This window comes from Arachis hypogaea, chromosome 2 (genome assembly GCF_003086295.3).
Source record: "Arachis hypogaea cultivar Tifrunner chromosome 2, arahy.Tifrunner.gnm2.J5K5, whole genome shotgun sequence".
NCBI lineage: Eukaryota > Viridiplantae > Streptophyta > Magnoliopsida > Fabales > Fabaceae > Arachis > Arachis hypogaea.
Window position 1 is genome coordinate 90,835,122 of NC_092037.1, and position 15,992 is coordinate 90,851,113.

Below are 15,992 nucleotides of genomic sequence, written 5' to 3' on the forward strand. Positions count from 1 at the left end.
TTTTTCAACACAAATCGATAGGTCCGATTTGTGTACTCCCATAATTTTGAAAAACACAACAAATCACCATGTTAAAGTATAATACCCATTTTACTACCATATCAAAATTTTTTAGCCTGTTTTCATCCGTCTATTTCATTGCATTACACCATTATTGTTTTCATATAAAAAAAATGAGCTTTAATTTGTAGGTATTTTTTTATTTATTATATTAATTTGATAAATCTATACATACTTGCTAAAAAAATTTTTGGTGACTATACTTGCTAAAATTTAAAAGAAGCATCGAGGATCATATTTAATTAAATAAATGAGTAAAATAATGTCGGAAACATTTTGCCAATAGACTGAAATTAAAATAGGCAGATTTAATAAGTATCAAAGTCTGAAACGTCGTTAATTAGATTGAAATTATACTAAGACAGACAACATAATATTTCAAAAACTATATAATATCCAAATATCATATTTACAAAACATTGTCATCTTTATCATCATCTTCATCAATATAATTGTCGGAGTCACTTGATTTGCTCTCGTTATTTTTGTTATTTTTGGTAAGCCTGATTTTCAGAATTTTTACTAAATTCGTGTATACTATGTCTTCTATTTAGATAAATTTAGTGCCACTCTTTCGGACTTTCTATAAAAATTATGACAATTTTTATATTTCTATTTTCTTAAAGTTATTTCTGATGGCTATATTATGTAAAAATAGCTATTTACAATATTTCTACATAATATCTAAACTTAATAATGAGTAAGTTGTTATTTTATTATATAAATATTAAATTTATTTTAAAAAAAATTAATTTTATATCTATAAAAAATCGATTTTAATTGACAAAATTATCTTCATTTAGAATTTATGATTTTTTTTTTTTGAGTGAGGACTAAAGAGTTGTGGAAAAAGAAGAGGCCGAGTGTAATGATTAAAAAAAAAGTAGATATAATATTTTATGTCTTTCCAAGAGAATATTTAAATTGGCTCCAAAAATATATATCAAAACAAAAACTTTAAAAAGATTACTGCCATGTTATTTTACTTTTATACTAATTTTTTAATTTCGACTTTTTTTTAAAAATTTTTTCGACATTTTTACTAACTCTTCATATTTTGCTTCGAATAAATTTACAATTTGTATAGATTCAATTGGTGGTGTTCTATTCAAAAGAATTTGATAAAAATAATTTGCATCTTCATAATCTGAAGTATTAACTATTTCTACAATTTTTTGTATTTGTTATATGATTATTTATTACCAGTCTTTGATGTATATTTATAATTCTGATTTCATATTTATAATTTTTTAATTCTGTTCTAATTTCTATCATAATTATAATATTCTTTTTTACATGGATTATTATATATAAAATCTTTTATCTGTTTGTTTTTTTCTTTAATATAATTTCTTAAATCCTCAGTAACTTCTTTTATTTCTACACTTTCTCTTGTTTCTAAATATCTTTCTAACTTTTCAATTTCATTCTCCATCTTTTCTTTCAATAACTTTAATTCTTTTAAATCCTAATATGATTTTCCAGTCATTTATAAATTTCCTAAATTTAATTCCAACTTGTTCATAATTATTCTTATTTCTATCTTTTTTATTATAAAATCATCAATTTCGTCCTGAAGATTATTTAATTCTTTTTTATACTCCTCTATTTTATTTTTTAATTTTTTCGCTCTTTTCCTTTTTATTTTATTTTTTAGTTTTTCAATCTTTTTATGTTTCATAAATTAGGTAATCTTATTATAATTCCTAAAAATAGTTTTGTTTAACATTATTTATTTTAGAATTTCTGGAAACTCTATCACAGATTCATGATTATTTTCTAGAGATTCTATTAATTTTTCTAGCGCTTCAACTTCGTTTTTCAGCTTGTTATAGATTATTTTTAGAGCTTCAAATGCTCTTTGATTTATTTTAGAAAACTGCAAATAATTAAAATGATTCTCTCTTTCAAAGAGCTCTTGTTTCTTATCTTGATAAGTTACATATATTTCTTCCTTATCTATTGTCATAATTTAATATTTAGAGTTTCATTTAATTTTTCGACCTTTTTTGTTAATTCTTTTATTTCAGAGTTTTCTTCTTTAATTTTTAATTTAGATAAACTTAAAGGACTATTTACTTTAGATTCCCTTATTTGGAAATTTGATGAAAACGATATTTTTGATGGTTCTTTTAATAATAGGACTGGGTTTTCAATAGCTTTATATTTTGGTATTTCTGTTTTTACAATTTTCTGAAATAATTCATCGACATAAATTCTTTCTCTGTTTTTAAATATTATACTATGATGGCTATTTGTTAAAGCATAATTTATTGCATATGTAATTGAAAATGATTCATCATCTTGTTCCATTAAACTTTTTCTATAAAATTTATAAGCTAAACTTATAGATCTTCCAAGATTTTCAGTTGATAAAGGTATGACATATCCAAGATGGGCATTAAATTTAACATTTACATTCGCCAAATTTCTATGAACAATTCCAATTATTTGATCTATTGGGTCATCAGTAATTTTTTTATCACAGATTGCTAAACTTATTGGTGAATTAATTCCTTTCATATTTGTAGATTTGATTAAGACTTGTATGGTACTAATATGAATCCATCCAATTTTAGATCTTTTTTGTTGATCCTTAATTTTCTCAATCTGTTTACTCATTTCTTCATCATTTATCAAAGCTACTTCAAGTTTTCCGTTAGCAGATTTTATTTTTACAGGGGCTTCAAGTTGAATTTTTCCATAGTATATTATATTTTTTCTATTAAAAATTTCTTTTAAAAGACTTTGTTTATTAAAATTTTCATTTGATTTGAGATTTAGTTCTGTTTTTAGAGCAGCCTGTTTTTCATTATCTAATAAATCAGTTAATCTATAATAATCAGATTCTTCCGTTAATTCTAAACTTTCTAAATAATTCATAACTATAGACTAGGACAAATATGTACCTTTCTGGAGAAAAACTTACTTTATTTAGTATATTTTACATAAGGTATTTTTATCTCCAGAGGGAAGATTGTAGATATTAACTCCAGAAGGGAGTGTAAAACTATTTTTCCCTAAGGAAATTCTTTGTCAGACTACAGAATCGTCTCGGCAGCTTCCTTTTTGCTCTCTTAGCATATGAGTACTATTAGCTTTCTACTTTCTGTTTTCTGATATCTTCTACAATTGCCTAAGTAATCTATTTATAATGGTTGGGTTTGATGGACAATTCCCATCCTTACCCTTCTTATGACATCATTGCTTACATCATTGTTTACTATCTTGCACCAGCTACATTATTGGTGCTTTATGACCTAAGCGCTTACGTCATTATGCAATAATGTTGAGGGATGCTTCAGATGCACTATCCTCCTCTTTTATCATGTGGGTGGATCCTATTTCATTATTACTTTCTTCAGATATTTCCGAGGCGCATAGCTGGCACCTGTGGTCTTCTCTGTCTTTTATCAAATAGCAGAGATTCCTTCTTATGCCTTCAGGGAGCTTTTCTAAAAGTCCAGATAAATTGTAGAATGCTGACTCAAATTCAACCAAGAGTCTCATTTCTCTTTCTTCAATTTCATTTCTTTTTCTGGACACAAGCAGAGTATTTCTACTTTTATAACTAATTATTGTGCGAGATTTCTTCGTTATTTTTTGAGTTCTTTCAAAGACCCTTGCTAATGTGCTGGCCAGTCTTCCTTCATGACTGTAAATTGTTAAATCTTAAATTTGATCAATAGGTTGAAAATTTCCTGGAAAAAAAGACAAGAATATTACTTGGTATTCTTTATTAAAAATAGGTTGACTATTTGTAAATTTTAGGGATACATCTCTTGGATTTACATTGTCAATCATATTTTTAAATCTCTTTACTGCATCAATAAATCCTACAGGAAACTCAATAATAATTTTTAGATCATTAAAAATTAAAATTGTATCAATTAATCCATACTGAAAAAACTGATAAGTGTCAGATGGGGAAGCATCTAGAAAAATAACCAGCTTTGTTAGCTGTTCTTTGGCAATAGAATAATATCTCAAAATTGCCCTTTTTTCTTCAATCCAATTCAGGATTATATTAAGGATTTCACTGAGATTTGATCTACAGACCCTTTTCTTTTCCTTGATTTCAACCCTTGTAGGAATGTTTCTCATTATTCCTGTTCTCTGGACTTGAATTGGAGCTTTTATCTGCTCTTCTTAGGGTTTGTTCTGGGTGAAGAGCTTCATATTTCCTGAAGGATTCCTTTGCCTCTTCCAGCGTTAAAAATCCTCCTTTATGAATTATCTTTGATTGATGTGTGAATTGTGCTGCTTTTTTCCAGGCATCATATACTCCTTTCATGGGGCCATTATAAATTACAAAATATTTTTTATCTTGGGTGAATTTTTTAATAATTTCAGCAATTGTTTTATTTTCTGAAATTTTTTCTCCTCCTAGTTTGTTCACCATGCTTAGCTGGCTTAACTCTGATGATTTTGCTTTTTGTGTTGATTTCATTTCTTCAATGGCCTTCTTGAGGGATTGGATCCGTGTCCTTATTTGCTGACAATGCTTGCATTTTTCGAGTTCTTGTTCATATTTTTGAATTTTTTGATCTAATGCATTGTAAACGAACTCCATTCTCTTGTTAATGTATCTGCAATAATATTTTTATCACCCTTGATATATTCAATTTTTATTGGATATTGTAACAAAAATAATTGCCATCTTACCAATCGTCCATGATTATAATCAACTTTTAAATTATATCGTATGAAACCTGTTAGGTAACTTGAATATGTCCTTAATGTAAATTGTTTGGGTAGTAAATCAATTTTCCATTTTTTAAGAGTTTTAATTGCTGCTAGAGTCTCCTTTTCATGAGTAGTATATCTCTGTTCTGTTGGTGTAAATGTCCCTGAAATATACCTGCAAAGTAATTTCTTTGGAAAATATTTAGAATTTAGTGATTCTTTTTCTTGTTCCAAGCTTTTTATAGCTTTCTTAACTTTTAGACATCCTGACCAGGTTATGTCTGATGCATCTGTTTCTACTATTAAGTAGTCGTTTTCTTCTGGAATATGAAGTTCTGGAAGCTTTTTACATAATTCTTTGACTTTTTGAATTTGCATACTATCTTCTTCTTCCCATTTTCATTCTTTTTTAGTACTTATTTTTGGAAATAAACTTTTAGTGTATTCTGTTATATTCTTTAAAAATCTTTGATCAGAAATATAATTTATACACCCTAAAAATCTTTGTAATTGTTTTCTATCTTCTATTTTATTAGAAAATAAATTTACCTTTTCTAAAACATTTGGTTGAAGTTTTAACTTTCCTTGAGTTGATAGGATTAATCCAAGAAATTCTATTTCTTGTTTTGCTATTCTTGCTTTCTTTTTACTAAGAACTAATCCTTTTTCTTTACATCTTTCTTATACTATTAATAATTTTTGAAGATGATCTTCTTTATTCTGTTTTGTAAAAATTAATATGTCATCAATGTAAACTAAAACAAATTTATTTAACTCTTTTAGATTTTCTTCCATAAATCTTTGATAGATACCTGGGCTTGTTTTAATCTGAATGGTAAAATATTCCATTCATAGAGCCACACACTTGTTGATTCTTTTGTTGGGCAAGTAAAAGCAGTTAATTTCTTTGTTTCTTCGTCTAAAAGAAGTTGTCGATATCCTGATTTTGCATCGAGAGATGAAAACCAAGTTGCTCCTTTGATTTTTTTAAAATAGAATCTTTTCTTGGAAGTTTATGAGCATCACCAACAGTTGCTTCATTCATCTTCTTATAATTAATTACCATTCTTCGTTTTCCCCTTTTGATTTTATTATTGTTTTCGACATAAAAGGCTGGAGCCGCATGAGGACTTTTACTTAATCTTATATATCCTTTTTCCAAAAGATCTTTACATTCTAATGAGAACTTTTTTCTTTCTCTTACAGAATATGAAATTTTATTTGGAACATTTATTTCATTTGTAGGATCTTTTAATTTAATGCTTACTAATTCTTTATTTTTATTTTTAATATGTAAAGTATTATCAACGTAAATTTCACCCAAAAGTTCTTCTATTTTTATTTCAAGATTATTTTTTGGGATATTTATCTAAAAATATAAATTTAAATAACATTTTTCTAATATAGAAAATATTTTAAATTTTAAAATCTTATCTATAGTAGTAGTTGGTATTTTTATACGTTTTGAATTTTGATTTATTGAAAAATCGTGTGGAGCTGTTAAAACTATATATGTTAATTCTTGAATGAATGGATGATATAGCTTTAAGAAATTATTTCCTATGATAAAATCCATTCCAGAATCTAACATATATATGGATGGAACAATGAACCTATAATTTTGAATAAATATTTCAACCATTTCAGCTTTTTGGTCAATTTTATGTATTGATTTGTCAGCTATTCTAACTCTTAATGGTTTCTTTAATTTTTTTCAATCAAGTTTTATATTTGTACTAGCAAAGCATTGTGTTGCTCCAGTATCTATGAAATCATTTATAAACTTTTTTGTTATTTTTATAGTAATAAATGTAGCATTATTGCTCAGTCTCTAAGTCTGTTTCTGAGACATATTCAAAAATATAGTCTAAATTATCATCTGATTCTTCTAATGGTTCCATGAAACAAGACTTAAAAATTTCTAATTGTTTGGTAAGGTCCTTTTTATCCTTCTTTTTTGGACATTCATTTGCATAGTATCCTTCTTTTTGGCAATACCAACACTTATAATTTTTTTATTTGGGCAATAGTTATTTTTTTGTCTTTTGTTTTATTGTTATTTATTTTTCTAAAATACATCTTTTTTCTCCAGTTTGGATAGTATTTTCTTTTTCTAAATTGATATTTTCTTTTTTTTTGAAAATTTTTATTAAGACCATATTTTTGAGGAATTTCTTCATTATCTTGACAGCAATATCTAATTATATTTTCAAATCTTTTTTGAGTCGCTTCTTGCATACAATGTTCTTTTATTTCCTCTCTTATTGTAGAGGTTGCTCCGCCAAAATTATTTTCAATTGTTCCTCTATTTATTTCTCTTATAAATCTTCCCATTATAAATTCATTAGCAGGGTATGAAAGTTTTGTTATATACATACTAAGATAATGGTCTTTATCTTCTTCTTTTAATTTATAATAATGTATTCTATATTCACATATATAAGATTCCACATTACATAAATCATATATTTGAATATTAGCTAAATAATTTTTTGCTTCTTGATATTCTTTATTATAAACTTCTTGTCTATGATCTATAATATTTTTTTTGAAATATTTTCTATACAAAATCATCATTATATGTAATATCTTATCATAAACTGTTGTTTTTGTTGCTAATTCTTCTATTATTTAGTTTTCTATTGATGTCATATAATCTCTTACAGTTCCTTTAGTATGAAACCCTATATAATTCCAAATATCTCTTCCAGACAAATCACTAAGTTTTGGATTAGTAAAGGCTTCTAATAAGAAGAAATTCAACCAGTTCTCAAAAAAATTTTTTTCATTTTTTTTACTATCTAAGTGGAGCATTCTTTCGCCTTCCAGTTTCTGGATTTTAGGAACGTATTTTGATGGTATTTTTGTATACTTTGAATTTTTATTCATAAATCCCTTTTTAAAAGCATAATTTTCAAAACCTGTTTCCCATTTAAATTGAGATTGATTATCCTTAGATATTTCAGTTTCATTTTTTACTTGTATTGGAATTGCTGGTTCTTCATCACTTGAATAATCTAGGATGTGTTCTTCATTTTCTATATTTTCAGAATTTACTAGTTCTTCTTCTATTTGAAATTTTTGTTCCATAATACTATTTTCTTGAGCCATTTTAATTGTTTAAAAGCATTGTAACTTCTTCTAATTTTTCTTCAATATTCATAATTTTCATGGTGGTTTTATTTTTAGTTCTGGTATGTTGGCTATATTTTGAAAATTTTCTTTTTTAGGATTATCTTTCTGAAAATATTTATTTAATATCTGTTCAATTTCGTTTATATTATGTTCCTCTTTTTTTTATTTCTTTGAAATTTTATAGATACTAATATTTCTTCAAGCATATCTACTATAGAATTTAATTGGGGGTTAAAAGTATGATAAAGATGTGAGAAATCATTTTTATGATAACATTTTTTAGAAACTCTGTGTGAAATATAAGTTTTTTCAGGTTTTTGAAGCCCTTCAATAAAATTTATAGTAAAATAAAGATTTTGAGAAAAATCATTTTATATTGATTTTAAGAATTCGGTGTTATTACAATTAACTCTTCCAAACAAATCACTAAGTTTTGGATTAGTAAAGGCTTCTAATAAGAAGGAATTCAACCAGTTCTCGAAAAAAAAATTTCATTCTTTTTACAGTCTAAATCAAGCATTCTTTCTCCTTCCAGTTCATGGATTTTAGGAACGTATTTGATGGTATTTTTGTATACTTTAAATTTTTATTCATAAATCCCTTTGTAAAAGCATAATTTTCAAAACATGTTTCCCATTTAAATTGAGATTGATTATCCTTATATGTTCCAGCATCATTTTTTACTTGTATTGGAATTGCTGGTTCTTCATCACTTGAATAGGCTAAGATGTGTTCTTCATTTTCTATATTTTAAGATATTACTAGTTCTTCTTCTATTTGAAATTCTTGTTCCATAATATTATTTTCTTGAGCCATTTTTAATTGTTTAAAAAGCATTGTAACTTCTTCTAATTTTTCTTCAATATTCATAATTTTAATGGTGATTTTATTTTTAGTTCTGTTACGTTGGCTATATTTTGAAATTTGTCTTTTTTGGGATTATATAGGTTTCATACTAAAAAAACAGTAAGAGATTATATGACATCAATAGAAAACCAAATAATAGAAGAATTAGCAACAAAAACAACAGTTTATGATGAGATATTACATATAATGATGATTCTGTATAGAGAATTTTTCAAAAAAAATATTATAGATCATAGACAAGAAATTTATAATAAAGAATATCAAGAAACAAAAAAACTATTTAGCTAATATTCAAATATATGATTTATGTAATGTAGAATTTTATATATGTGAATATAGAATACATTATTGTAAATTAAAAGAAGAAGATAAAGACCATTATCTTAGTATGTATATAACAAAACTTCCATACTCTGCTAATGAATTTATAATGGGAAGATTTATAAGAAAAATAAATCGAGAAACAATTGAAAATAATTTTGGTGGAGCAACCTCTGCAATAAGAGAGGAAATAAAAGAACGTTGTATGCAAGAAGCGACTCAAAAAAGATTTGAAAATATAATTAGAAATTGCTGTCAAGATAATGAAGAAATTCCACAAAAATATGGTCTTAATAAAATTTTTTAAAGAAAAACAAAATATCAATTTAGAAAAAGAAAATACTATCCAAACTGGAGAAAAAAGAGGTATTTTAGAAAAAGAAATAACAATAAAAACAAAAGACAAAAAAATAACTATTGCCCAAATAAAAAAAATTGTAAGTGTTGGTATTGTCAATAAGAAGGACACTATGCAAATGAATGTCCAAAAAAGAAGGATAAAAAGGACCTTACCAAACAATTAGAAATTTCTAAGTCTTGTTTCATGGAACCATTAGAAGAATCATATGATAATTTAGACTATATTTTTTAATATGTCTTAGAAACAGACTCAGAGACTGAGCAATAATGCTATATTTATTACTATAAAAATAACAGAAAAGTTTATAAATGCTTCCATAGATACTGGAGCAACACAATGCTTGTAACACCCTACCATACAGAGTCTTATGCTTAAGTCATAATTCAGAGATGGCAAGGTATTACGACCTGTAAAATAAAAATTAGTACGTATAGTAATATGAATAATTGATTATAACTAGGAGCCTTTGTAGAAAAAGGGGTAAACAAAAAACGCAACCTTAAAGCGCAACACTCAGATCGATAACATAACGAACAAGGATAATCCAACGCGTGATTATATATATATACAAAAGAGTGTCAAAAACAGGAATATCAAGACTCAAGATCCGGCTGCGAAGATAACCGGTCCGAGCATAGCAATATATACATATGATAAAATAAGGAAAACCCCAAAGGAAACCCAAAGGGACACAAATACATAAAACCTATTCTCCAAAATCTCCCATAAGAGGAGTCATCACGGTTTGTATTATTTAATGGAGATATAAGTATCTAAACAAAACATATAAATCAAAAACATGGTCCCCAAGAACAAGGAATCTTCGCAATCAAGAAGTCTCCAGCATGCCTTAGCGGGAAACCTCACGTCCTGCATCTGAAAACCACAAAATCCGCATGGGTGAGAACCAGAGGTTCCCAGCAGGTAACAGCTTCCACATATATAATACATAATAATAGAGGAAAGCCAAAGGCAATCCTAGAGCTTCCTCCAGATAATATCAAAGCTTATAACAAGCTAAACCATACAAGGGTATTTGACTAAAGATTCTTCAGTCTAACTAATACTTCCCTGTCCAATTCCTTCAAACCTCCCAACCACCAGCAAGAGTATATTATAGCAAACACAGTTATATCAGATAAAGAATATACAAATAGGAGCAGTTAAGGCATTTAGGCAATTAGCAAGTAATATGCAGTCAAATAGGCAATCTCAAACAATTCACATAGTATGCATATGATGAATGCCTGTCCCTAGTGGCTGATGATATCATCTTGTCGGTTATATAGCCAACCCGACAAGTCCTGGTCGCTAACCATTGGACTGTCCCTCTGTCGTGCATCCCCAAACTCGAGTTATACTCGTTATAAGCGTGATCATAAACATGATCCATATCCATCACCCTCACTGGTGAATATTTACGGGGGTTCGAGCTCATCCGGGCCTTTCACAGTGCCCGGCCACACTTACGACATAGGGTCAACAGAGTATCAAGTCTCAACCTGGAGCACGTGGTGGCTAGCCACTGCTACTACCCAAGGAAACTCGTATCTCCGATAGTGGAAGTGCAAATCACAATTATCAATAATTCAGCATAAACATGCATGAATTCTCATCCATGGATCAACATCCATATCAGCCATTCCGGCTCACGGTTAAATCCATAACCAGCCAATTCATAAACAATTACAGCCTTTCGGCCCATGGCATAACAAGCACTTCCACCACCATCCTCCACATCTCACATAATCATCAATGATCCTCATCGATTATTCATTTCCCTTGCTTCACTCGCAAGTTACCACATCCACTAGCTCCTTCTCTCATAGCTAGGTATATCATAATGATTTAAGATATAAGTGGTGAGATCGGAGGCTTAGAAGTATGAAATTTGGCTTTTAAAACTCAAAAATCAACTCTGGGACGAAAACAGGGCCACGCGTACGCGCACTCCACGCGCACGCGTGGATGGCCTCAAAAGCTCATCGACGCGCAAGCGTCTTGCACGCTAACGCGTGGATCCCAAACTTTCCCATCGACGCGCACGCGTCAACCACGTGTACGCGCGGGTGTTCTCGTACCCCAGGCACAACACCGGCACAGTTCTGGCATAACTCTCTGGAAAATGGCTGGGCATTGGGTGCAGCACAATCGGCGCGCCCGCGCACATCACGCGTACGCGTGGATGGCACTTTTCGGAAGATCGGCGCGCACGCGCCAGGTGCGCCCACGCGCAAGGGGTGATTCTGCTAAAAATTTTCTAAGTTAAAAGCTGCAGAATTCACAGATTTTTACCCCAATCTTCCAACGGACATAACTTCCTCATTTTAAATCGTTTTTCGCCCGTTCTTCGAACGGCATGGACATCCCGGATCCAATTTCATTTCTAAACAGATTTGGTACAAAACGAGGATCCGTAGTCCAAGTTATGTCCCGTCAAAGTATGCCCAAAAACCATATTTTCATACAAAACCACAATATGCCATTTTCAAAACAAACCATTTTCAACTCTTTCCAAAATCAATCAAAACATGTCAATTTCATCCCTTTTCTTTGAAATCAATTCAAAATGTATCAAATTCAACATCAAGCCTCCTCAACTCACACATTGACACATAACCACAATATACAAAATTACTATCTCATCATTTTACCCCACTTCACCCAAGTGGCTCAAACTCAAACATATTGACATATCATATACTATTCCTCATGCCAATTCTCAACAACACCAATTCCAATAAATCATCATGGTACACAAACAACATCATACTCACCATCAACATGGTTCAACCCACAATTCAACCATAACCAATCATCAAGCATATATCACAACATGCATACTTCTCATACATCATACCATTAAGGCATCAATAATCATCATCACATATATGACCACATCATATATCTCAATCATTTAACAACATCAACCATTCAATGCCTATCTTAGGGCCTCTAGCCTAAGTATTTCCTACCACATTACATATTAGATACGGGAAACCGAAACCATACCTTAGCCGATTTTCCCAAGCTCCACCGGAGCACTTATAAACCACTTATCCACAAGCTCTCAAGGCCTCAACACTTCCAAGAACAGATTTTGCACCACCAAACCCTTTCCAAGCTTTTCAAAATCACCAATCAAGCTCCAATATCCACACATACACAACCTAAGCCACAACCATCATACCCATACACAACATCTCAAAACCCAAACATCATAAAATCACAAATTACACTAGGGTTGAGAATCTTACCACACCCAAGTTCCAAGGAGACAAGATTAACCTTCTCCTTCAAGAGGGTTGGGTCCTATAACATCAAAGAACCCAAAATCTCAATATTTCACCCATGAAACTCGAAAATAGGGGCTGAGATTTCGAACAGAAAAACGTGGCTTACCTCAAGATTGATTATATGGGTTTTGTAGAGCTCTCCGCGGTGAACGCGTGGCCGCAAACAGGGCGGCAATCGGAGCTCTAGATCAAAAGTTATGGTGGTTTGAAGATCAACCAAGGGAGAGAACTTGAGAGAGTGTTCTTCCTCCCTTTCTTTCTAATTTCAGCTTGTGTGTAACAAATGAGGAGAGAGAGTGCTGAAAACTAGGGTTTTGGTTAAGTTATGTTGGGCCAAGGGCCCACTTTGGGTCCAATTGGCCCGGTTTGGCCCGTTCGGTCCAATCTTGGTCCGAATTCTATAAAATTGGTACCAAAATTCTCGTCTCAGTCTCCTCTACCACATTTAGCCATAAAAATCACATTTTAGGCTTTCTAGAATAAATTCTCATTTATGGGTTAATTAGTCGTTAATTAACCGGGTTTTACATTCTACCCACCTAATTGGGAATTTTGCCCACAAAATTCAAATGCAATTACCTGAGAATAAATGCGGGTAATCCGTTCGCATCTCCGACTCAAGTTCCCACGTGTGTTCCTCAACACCGCCTCGACTCCATGCCACTTTGACTAATGAAACCTCTTTTCCACGCAACCGTTTGATACTAGTATCATCGATTCTGACCGGAGCCACTGGAAGCGTCAAATCTTCCCTCAACTGAACCGATTCAGGTTCCAACACATGGCTAGCATCAGGAGTGTACTTCCGAAGCTGCGACACGTGAAACACGTCGTGCAGGTTCGAAAGATGAGGTGGTAGAGCCATCCGATACGCCACCGGTCCAATCCTCTCTAAGATCTGAAATGGACCAATGTATCGAGGATTCAACTTCTTTGCCTTAATCGCCCTACCTACTCCCGTAGTTGGAGTAACCTTAAGGAAAACATGTTCTCCTTCCTCAAATTCTAAGGGCTTTCGCCTCTGATCGGCATAACTCTTTTGACGACTCTGCGCCGTAAGCATCCTATCACGGATTTTCTTGACTTGTTCAGCAGTCTCAGCTATCATTTCCGGCCCTAACAAGCTTTTCTCTCCAGCTTCATACCAACATAGCGGAGATTGACATTTCCTCCCATACAAGGCCTCATACGGAGCCATTCCAATGCTCGCATGATAGCTATTATTGTATGCAAACTCCACTAATGGCATATACCGATCCCAACTCACCGGTTGGTCCAAAACACAAGCTCTCAACATATCCTCTAGTGTTTGGATCGTCCTCTCAGATTGACCATCTGTTTGAGGATGGTAAGCCGTGCTCAAGCTTAATCGGGTTCCAAAAGCTTTCTGAAATGCACCCCAAAACCTTGAAGTGAAACGAGGATCTCTATCAGAGATTATAGTAGCAGGTACACCATGAAGTCTCACAATCTCCTTTATGTACAACCGTGCTAGCTCCTCAAGGGTGTAAGTCATACGAATGGGTAAAAAGTGAGCTGACTTCGTCAGTCGGTCCACAATCACCCAAATAGCATCAAAACCAGCCCTAGTCCTTGGCAATCCTGACACAAAGTCTATTGCAATACTTTCCCACTTCCATTGCGGAATCTCTAAAGGTTGCAACATTCCGGAAGGTCTTTGATGTTCAATCTTTACCTTTTGACAAGTTAATCACTTTGAAACATATTCCGCCACATCATTCTTCATACCCGGCCACCAAAACATCGCCTTTAAATCATGGTACATCTTAGTACTTCCCGGGTGAATGGAGAATCCACTTTTGTGTGCCTCCTTTAAAATATCTTGCCTCAAAGTGCCAACATCCGGCACAATGATCCTACCTTTGAATCTCCATAACCCATCTTTTTCTTCCGACACTCTCCACCGTTTTCCTTGCTCAATAGCCGGTAACACCTTCCATAACGCTTCATCATTTTGATGAGCCTTTAGGAGTTCGGACTTAAAATCACTTGAGATTTCTAATCGGCTCAAACACAAAGTTCTGGATACTTCTCGAGCACCGATTTTTAGACTCTCAAATCCCTTGAGCAATTTCTCCTCTTGAAGCATCATCCAAGCCGCATATAACGACTTCCGACTCAACGCATCCGCCACTACATTCGCCTTTCCCGGATGGTAATGCAACTCAAAGTCGTAGTCCTTCAACAATTCCATCCACCTTCTCTGCCTCATATTAAGCTCTTTCTGATCAAAGAGATACTTCAAGCTCTTGTGATCAGAGAAAACTTGGAACTTAACCCCATAGAGATAATGCCTCCACACCTTCAAGGCAAACACAACCGCAGCGAGTTCCAAATCGTGCGTAGGGTAACTAACTTCATGAGGTCTCAACTGTCGGGAGGCATACGCCACCACATTACGATGCTGCATCAGCACGCATCCTAGACCCTTTAATGAGGCATCACAATACACCTCAAATGGCTCATTCGGCTCGGGTAACACTAGCACAGGTGCAGTGGTCAACTTCTTCTTCAATGTCTGAAAGCTCTCCTCGCACTCAGGAGTCCAAACAAATGGAGTGTCTTTGCGGGTTAACTTTGTCATTGGCAAAGCTATCTGTGAAAAGCCTTTGATAAACCTTCGGTAATAGCCAGCTAAACCCAGAAAACTCCTTATCTCTGTTACGGTGGTTGGTTGCTTCCAATCCATCACAGCCTCCACCTTAGTTGGATCTACGGCTATTCCCTTCTTACTCACCACATGGCCCAAAAACTTCACCTCACTCTTCCAAAACTCACACTTAGACAGTTTTGCATAAAGTTTCTTCTCCTTTAGAATCTGCAATACGGTCCTCAAGTGTTTCGCATGCTCTTCTTCAGTCTTGGAATAAATCAGTATGTCATCAATGAAGACAACAACGAATTTATCCAAAAACGGACGGAAAACTCTATTCATATAATCCATGAATACCGCAGGAGCGTTTGTCAACCCAAAAGACATCACAGTATACTCGTAATGACCATAACGCGTTCTGAAAGCGGTTTTAGGGATATCCTCACCCCCTCACCCTTATCTGGTGATAACCGGATCGCAAATCGATCTTGGAGAAAACTCCAGCTCCTTGTAACTGATCCATGAGATCATCAATTCTTGGCAATGGGTACTTATTCTTTATTGTAACCTTGTTCAGCTGCCTGTAATCCACACAGAGCCGTATACTCCCATCTTTCTTCTTCACCAGTAACACTGGAGCACCCCACGGAGA